This window comes from Ictidomys tridecemlineatus, chromosome 1 (assembly GCF_052094955.1).
Source record: "Ictidomys tridecemlineatus isolate mIctTri1 chromosome 1, mIctTri1.hap1, whole genome shotgun sequence".
NCBI classification, from domain to species: Eukaryota; Metazoa; Chordata; class Mammalia; order Rodentia; family Sciuridae; genus Ictidomys; species Ictidomys tridecemlineatus.
In genome coordinates this window covers 189535295-189543139 of record NC_135477.1, presented here as the reverse complement: position 1 = coordinate 189543139, position 7845 = coordinate 189535295, and positions in this window count along the sequence as shown.

Sequence of the window (7845 nt, the reverse complement as noted above, 5' to 3'; positions counted from 1 at the left end):
GTATTTTCCTCCAAGAGGCCCATGCGCTCCTCTCCAACGACCGGAATTCAGGGCAGGGGCATTTCCCACCCGTGCTAGGTGGCTATCACCCCCAGAGGGCGGTGAGGCCCATGCCATGGTGATCCTCGAGCCCACATTGGCTTCCCCTGCCTCCCGTTCCCTCTCAAGGTGTCTGGCTGGGAAGTCCAGCTCCCCAACACTCACCCAGGGCCCAGTCCATGCGCTCCTAGTCTGAGGTCTGCTCGCCCAAGCCTTGATCGCCCAGCGCCCCACCCCACGGCTCCTGGTCCTCCCTGCGCCTATTGCAGGGCATCTGCTGGGGACATCAGCTGTGCCAGTCCATCCGGTGTGGCAGCGGGTGGCGGTAACACCCCTGTACCACGCTGTCCCGCACTGGGCAGCGCTTGCTTGACTTTATTGGTTTATTTAGTTGGGGGAGTTAAACCATGGGCGCTGGGGTTACAGGGGGGGTGGTCAACGCCGGGCTCCCAGCTTGGCTGTCACTCGGGGGTACAGCACTGATTTCAGTTGGGCAAGGCTGAGGCTTCTGTCCTGCGTTCCCTCCTGGAGAGTTGGCTTCTGCACACTGAGAAAGGGATTGGCCTGCAAGAAACGAAGGAGGAGTACCTTACCCAGCCATTCTCTCTGTCCTCCTCCCCGGCTCTCTTCTCCCTCACCTCCCCTCCTCAGGTACCCTCACCTCCAGCACTTCCCCAGCCCCCTCCACTCTCTGCTTTTCCTTATCCCCCACTTCCCCTCTTCCCTACCCCTCCATCCTCCTCATCTGACCCCTTTCTCCTCTTCCTCCACCTCTTCCTCTTCCTCCCTCTCCCCTCCTCCTCTTCCTTCTTTTTCTTTGTACTGGGGATTGAACCCAGGGCCGCTTTACCACTGAGCAAAATCCTTATCGCTTTTTTTTTTTTTTTTTGAGACAGACTCTCCCTCTTTGCTGAGAACTTTAGATCCTCATGTCTCAGTCTCCTGAGTTGCTGGATTGCAGGTGCACAACACCAGGATTGGCCCCTCTTCCTCTTCTTTCTTCCACCTCTGGGTAGTGAGTTGGGATTGAGAAAGCAAACAAGATACAAAACCTTACCAGGCTTGTGCTGATTCCTGATGTGCACATGCCCCCTCCCCTACAGGTGAATGGTTGATGATCCTATCGTTGGTCCCCTCCAGAATTTGGTGTGCATCTTTCTAGATAAATTCTTTGCCTCTGTTTGGGTTTTGGGAGTGTGCTTTTTTGAGGATGGTTCTGTTCACAGCACTGAGCAGAGCAGTGGACAAGATGAGCAGCTTGCTAGCCCCTGCCAGCTTCCTTCGTGGGTATGTGCATGACATGCCCAGGTTTACCCTTTCACAGCATCACAAGGTGTGCATGTCTGGCCCATGGCTTGCTTCCTTCTTCTTGAACGCATCAGGAGCTCTTTGGGTGCCACTGGTGATTCCTCTTCATGATTTTCCTTTCTCTTTTTTTTTGCCTTGCTAGTGATTGAACCAGGGCCTTGTGCATTGCTAGGCAAGTGCTCTGCAGGTGAACTACATCCCCAGCCCTTTGTTTTTTTAAAAAAAACTTTGAGACAGGCTCTTGCTAAATTACCCAGGGTTATAAGAGGCAGAATAGAAGAAACAAGAAATTGGTGGAAAGGAGACAAAAGGAAGGACAAGAGAATGAGAATTTAATTCAGAACTTCTGCATTCTTTTCCCAACTTTGTAACCCCAAATTCTTGGGAAATTTCTGTGCACTACTGATTAATCTCCAACAAACAGATTAAGCAAAGTCAGATGCATATCTTGAGGAACCTACAATTTAGGGAACTTTAATGAGAGAATGAAGACACTGTGAGCCTGAGGATTCTGAGATTGGCCAGACCACCAGACAGTGTCCCGAGATCGCCATGATAATATCAATTCTACACACCACCCCTCACCAAGTATTCTTTAAAAGAAGAGCCAGGAACCCCCAAGTCATGTCTCTCACCCTGGAGGTAGTCCAGATTCTCCCTTGAATGTGTCTCTACTTCCTAAATAAACCTCATTCTGTGCCTCTGATTGGGTGCCAAGAGCCCTATTGGTCCTGAGTCATGTTCTCCCTTCACTAAGGATCTCTTAGGACCTTTCTCTGGAGACACCTCTGTGTGACATGTCTGTCTCAGCGTCCAAAGCACCTGGGGTACAGTGTTTTTTTTTTTTGAGGTGTTTGAGACTGAAAAGTAGGAAAGTATTCTGCCGCTGAGCTACACCTCCAGGCCATTTTATTTTACTTTACAAGTTCTCATTAAGTTGCCCAGGTTGACACTGGTATTCCAGTACTGGCCTCGAACTCCTGGGCTCACTCCATCCTCCTGAGTAGCTGGACTTCATGACTAGGCCCCTGAGCAGGAATTTGGCTTGTCATTGATTACAGAATAAAGTGCCTGCCCTCTTGGAGGATTATAACCCTTGAGGTCAAGTTGTCATGAATATGCAAATAATTGTCACCATGTGTTGTGGAGCTGGGTCACCTCTATTGGTCCAGCACAGCAGTGGAGGACATGGACCATTGGGTTGAGGAACATAGGTGCACCAATTCCTGGAGGAAGTGCTGAGGCTAGGGCGCTGCCTCTGTCGCTCATCGTACTGGTGCTACATGGGAAGTATAGCTCACAGGCTCTCAGAGTGGGAAGAACAGTAGAAGCAGAAAGATGCAGAGCCAGGTGAAGTTATGAGACCAAAGAAACCCTGAGAGGAGCTCCAAGTTCAAGCTTGACCCTGCTAGCTAAGTGCTCTAGTGCAAGAGACTCTCTTCCTCAGCTTCAGTTTCTCCATGTGTCAAGTGAAGACTAATTTATTAACTCAGCTATTTGACAAGTGCTTTGGTGCATGATATGTGGCAGCTCTCATCTTAGGTTCTAATGATATGCATTGAGCGAGACCTGCAAGTTCCTGTTCTGATAGACCTTAAGTTTCCGTGAGGACCAAAACGATAAATAAAGAAACCAATTCTGTTGTGATGAGTGTCACAGAATGTAAGTGCAGGTGGTGTGACTACATGGCTGGGAAGGAAGGCTGTGGCATCTGAGCTCAGCCTGGCTGTAGAGGAGATGGTTACAGTGTGTCCCTCATAGGGACTCTGACAGAAGTAAACACGATGCGGAGGGCCTGGAGCCTACCAAGTGCTACCTCAGTGTTTTTTTTTTTTTTTTAAGAGAGAGATAATTTTAATATTTATTTTTTAGTTTTCGGCAGACACAACATCTTTGTTTGTAAGTGGTGCTGAGGATCAAACCTGGGCCGCACGCATGCCAGGTGAGTGTGCTACCGCTTGAGCCTCATCCCCAGCCCCCTCAGTGGTTTTGATATTGCTATTTCTGTCCTTTGTTTACTTATGCGTGGCTAGAAGTCTGCGAGGTGCTAGAATGGCTCTGAGCTTCTTAGGAGACCCACATTGCCAAGTCCTCTATCAGCCTCTGCCCACAGAGGCACCCTCTGCATCTTCATGACTCTGGTTCTAGGCCATCTGGGAAACCTGCCTTGATTTCCAGTCAGAATGCACTGTGCCTAGTTTCTCTGTGCTTTTTAATCCCTCGCCCTTTTATACCTACTAGGGATGGTGATGTTTAGTAGTCTCTTATGTATGGTTTAGAATAACTTTACCCATGTACAAGCTTTTTCCTTAAGTCACAGGCTCACCCACCTGCTGCACATTTGTGTACCAAATAGAATCAGTATATTTGCTGTTTTGTGACTTTTAAAAAGCATATGTTCTGAAGATAGTTTGGTGTGAACACATAGATTTCCAGGTTTCATAGTGTTCTATAGTGTGTACTGTATCACTTCCTGCACCAATCAACACTTAGATCAATATACGTACATGTACATTTCTTTGTGCATTATCTTTGCCTAATTTGACTATAAGTGAATTCTAGTAGAGGAATTTCTTGGTCAAGAAATTAAGTGGTTTCAAATATTATGATCACTGATAACTAAATAATGATTGTTCTAGAGGAAGCTCTTACCTGTATGGAGAGTAGTATTTGAGCTCCCCTCTCTCCCATTTTAATGAGCTAAGTGGTTTATCCTCAATTTGACCAGGGTGATGTTCTGGACTGACTGGGGGGACCTGAAGCCTGAGATTTAACAGAGCAACATGGATGGCTCTGCTGCTCATCGTCTCATTTCAGAGGATGTGAAGTGGTCCAACAGCATGTCTGTGGATGACCAATGGATCTACTGGACGGGTGCCTACCTGGACTGCATTGAATGGACTACTTTCAGTGGCCAGCAGCACTCAGTCATTCTGGACCACCTCTCATACCCTTAGTAGGTACTCAACTTACATGCCATTGCTGTCTTCAGGGCGAGACTTTATTTATTCCACCGTCAGGCAATCTGCCAGAGAGGGTAAAGAGCCTACTAAGGTCCAGAGCTGGGGACTCCTAGGGTCTTGCAGAGATGCTGACTCCTAGGAAGTCTGTTCTTTTCTAAATTTGAAATAATTTACTTCAGCTCATACCAGATAGAGGTGCCAGAGTCCTGGCCGTTACTACTCTTCACAATTCAAAAGGCTGAGAGTTTAGGTAATTTCTCAGGACTGTTCCAAGCTTGGTCTCCAGTGCTGGGATCCTCAGTTTGGCTCTGTCTCTCCATTGCTTGTGAGTTTGCTCACTTCATTCCCTACTGACTGGAGATGAGCGCCCCGACACATGTTGCCTTTCAGGTCTCTTTTCACTCTAGAGGACAGAAGAGTTCTGTCTATCCTTGGGAAGCAGGTTTAGAACTGAGCAGATTGGCTGGTGCCCAAACTTGAATGCTTCTCTGAGAGTTTCTTTTGTGGATTTGGTGAGGTTTGCATAAAACCCCTGATGCTTGCATTCAAGTGGAATTTTGATCAGACCAGTCATTCAGACAATAACTGTTAGTTGTTCCTTGGATAGGGGAGCTCCTGTCCTTTTAGAGGCTTCAGAATAAACACCAAAGAGCTGGACTAACAGGGAAAGGCTTTCTTTCTAGAATGAAACTTACTGGGATAACTGGTCACAGCTCAGAATATTCTGAACTTCCAAAGACAGCAGGTCCCAAATGGAGGTTCTGGCAAGCCAGCTCACAGGGTGGAGGAACATGAAGACTTTCTATGAGAGGAAGAACACTGGTCAGGCAGAGTCTTTTCCTTGGTCTCCCCAGCGCTGATCTCAGGAAAGGGCCTGTGTGTGGGCAATCTCACTCAGAGCAGGACCTGGCAGCCTGCATCTTTGCTGTCATGACAATATACACATTATTTAATTTCTTCCTGATGACATCTTAATTTATTTTCCTGCCTAGAGTGCTGGTGCTTGGTGGGTAAATACACCCTCCTCCTGCCCTCAGCCCCTCACTGATTGGTGGCGTGGCTTCTGTGGCAGCTGGGAGAGCCAGCGTGGGCTTGATCCCACTTGGCACATGTCCAGGGAGCAGCGCTGGCTGGGGGCTCAGACAGTGGCATACCCATTGAGCCCCCTACCTCTGTTGTGATGCTAAATGTCATTCTGGGTTGCTGTCACCCCTGTACCCCACCCTCAACTTCTAAACCCCATGAAGGAAAAGATTGTGTCTGTTTTTTTTCTTTCTGTAGCAGCAGTGACTAGCCCTTAGTAGGTGCTCAACTCACATTTGTTGAAAGATGGGAGGAGCAGGACCCGGGAGAGCTACCATGGGTGGAGATGGTTGCTGTCTTCGTGACCTGTCGGTCAAGGTTTTAGGAACTGCTAAATGAAGCTTTCACCTGCTGGCACTGGAGGCTGAGACTCCTAGGAGGAAGGCTCTTGCCTTCCTCATCCACCCTTTAGCTTTGCTTATCTCCAGCCATACTGATGATGCTGGGTATAAAGATCAGGGCATTCCTGAGAATATCAGTCCCTTTAAGCCATCCCTCTTGTCTCTATAGGATTAAGTAACATCTTGACTTTCCTTCATGGACAAAATTCTAGGTTTTCTGTTTTTAACTGGATTGTTAATGTTTTATGGGTCTTGGCTTATCCTGTACTAAGAGAAAATTGACAAGGAAAATAATAAGATTATAGGTATTATTATTATCCCTCTGGGACCAAGGAAGCTGGCACGGGAACACCCTTTGGAGACTATCAAGTGCCCTCCTGATGTACGTCTGTCTCCCTGGTGTATCTTCACAACCGACCTGGGAGGTGGGGAGTGCTGGTATCCCAATCAGTGGTCTGTAAGTGAGAAAATGAAACCTTACCTATACATTAGCTTTCTGAAAGCATTCTCCTAGTATAGGAGCAGGGCTTTGTTACATTTGTGCTGCTAAATGGAAGCGACACCAGTTTTAGAGTTGGAGGAGATGCAGAAATCTTGCTTTTCAGTTGCCATGACTAAAATCTCTGGGCCTCTGTCTAAGAGAGGAAGCCAGTCCTGTTGCTCTGCCTACCGGGCCTGCATTTCTCTAAGTTGTCACCTAGTGCAGAAGAGGGAGGCTCCATTTCCACCGGCTTGTAAACGTGTGTTTGATGTGATGCAGCAGCTTCTGCAGCACGATGTTCAGGTGAAGTTCCTGGTCCCTGGGGTACTCCTGCCTGCTGACCTCTCTTAGGCAGGGACCTGATTGGCTTGGCTTGGAGTTTGTTCCTGCCATCCTCCCTCTTGATGACCATTTCATCCCAGCCATGTCCAGCTGACATGTGTCACACCCAGCACCCAGGAGTGGCAGGAGAGGGAGTGTATGCTCTGAGCAGGTACAGATGTGATCTCCTGGTGCTGGACAGACAGGTCGGAATCTCAGCTTAGGTGTGATTGACCCTCAAGAGTCACCTTCATTTACACTCCCCACAACAATTCTGTGGGTTAGGATAGCACCTGGATCGAGAAAAGACTGGTTCAAAGGGAAATGTGTGCTGGCAGGTGGGCCACATTTGGGGCTGTGCGCCAGCTGAGGCTGGTCCCTTTGGCCCAGTGCCAGTGACTGCATCTCTACTCCTGTCTTCACCTCCTTCGTAATTCTCTTTTCCTTTGGTTATGAGCAGGAGGCTTCGAGGACACCGGCACACAAGGCCAGAGAAACAAGTGTCTAGGCCCTGAGACGGGCAGTCTGCGTGAAGCCACCTGTTGCAGCAGCCCCTGGCTGTCAGTGCTGCCGAGTACATGGGGTGCCTCTCGGCCTCCAGCTGCTTGCTCTAACCTGCCTGCCTTTTTCAGACACCCAGAGGGGACTGACCGCATATTCATGATGCATACTGGACACCCCAATGCCAGTCCTTCTATATTCTTTTTGGTATCTGCTCCTAATACAGGGTTTTCTATTAGCCAAGTGTAAAATAATTATAAACACATTCATCAAGGGACTGCTTTCATATGTACCTACAGGTGTTCTTTGGGGGCTTTTTCAGTTTTCCCCAAGTCCTTATGTACTCTGAATATTCCCATTTTATAGATGAGGACATAAAAGTCAGGTTTAGTAACCTGTCCAGGTCACACCCTCATTAAGTGGTAAGATTTGAGCCGTGACCTAGTTGACTTCAAAACTTGAACTTCACTGAAACCATCAGGCTCTGTCCCTCTACTGTCTGTGGCTGGAACAGCAGTACTCTGGCAATGTGACAGTAAATTAGAATACTACATTTTGCTTGATTCTGGTTTGTGATAAAATATTTGTTGACTTGGAACACTCATTAACTTGAGATATTTGATTAATAGTGAATACATTTCTTGTCTTGATCCTGGATTAATTTTCAAGGAGTGTCAATGGAATTTATTATTTGTAAAAAGTAATTTTCTTTTTAAAGAGGTTATTTTGTACAATTTTTGATATATTGAATCAATGCTGCAATATCTTATGGTATTTTGGAGACCTTGTAATTCTTCAGATACTGCAG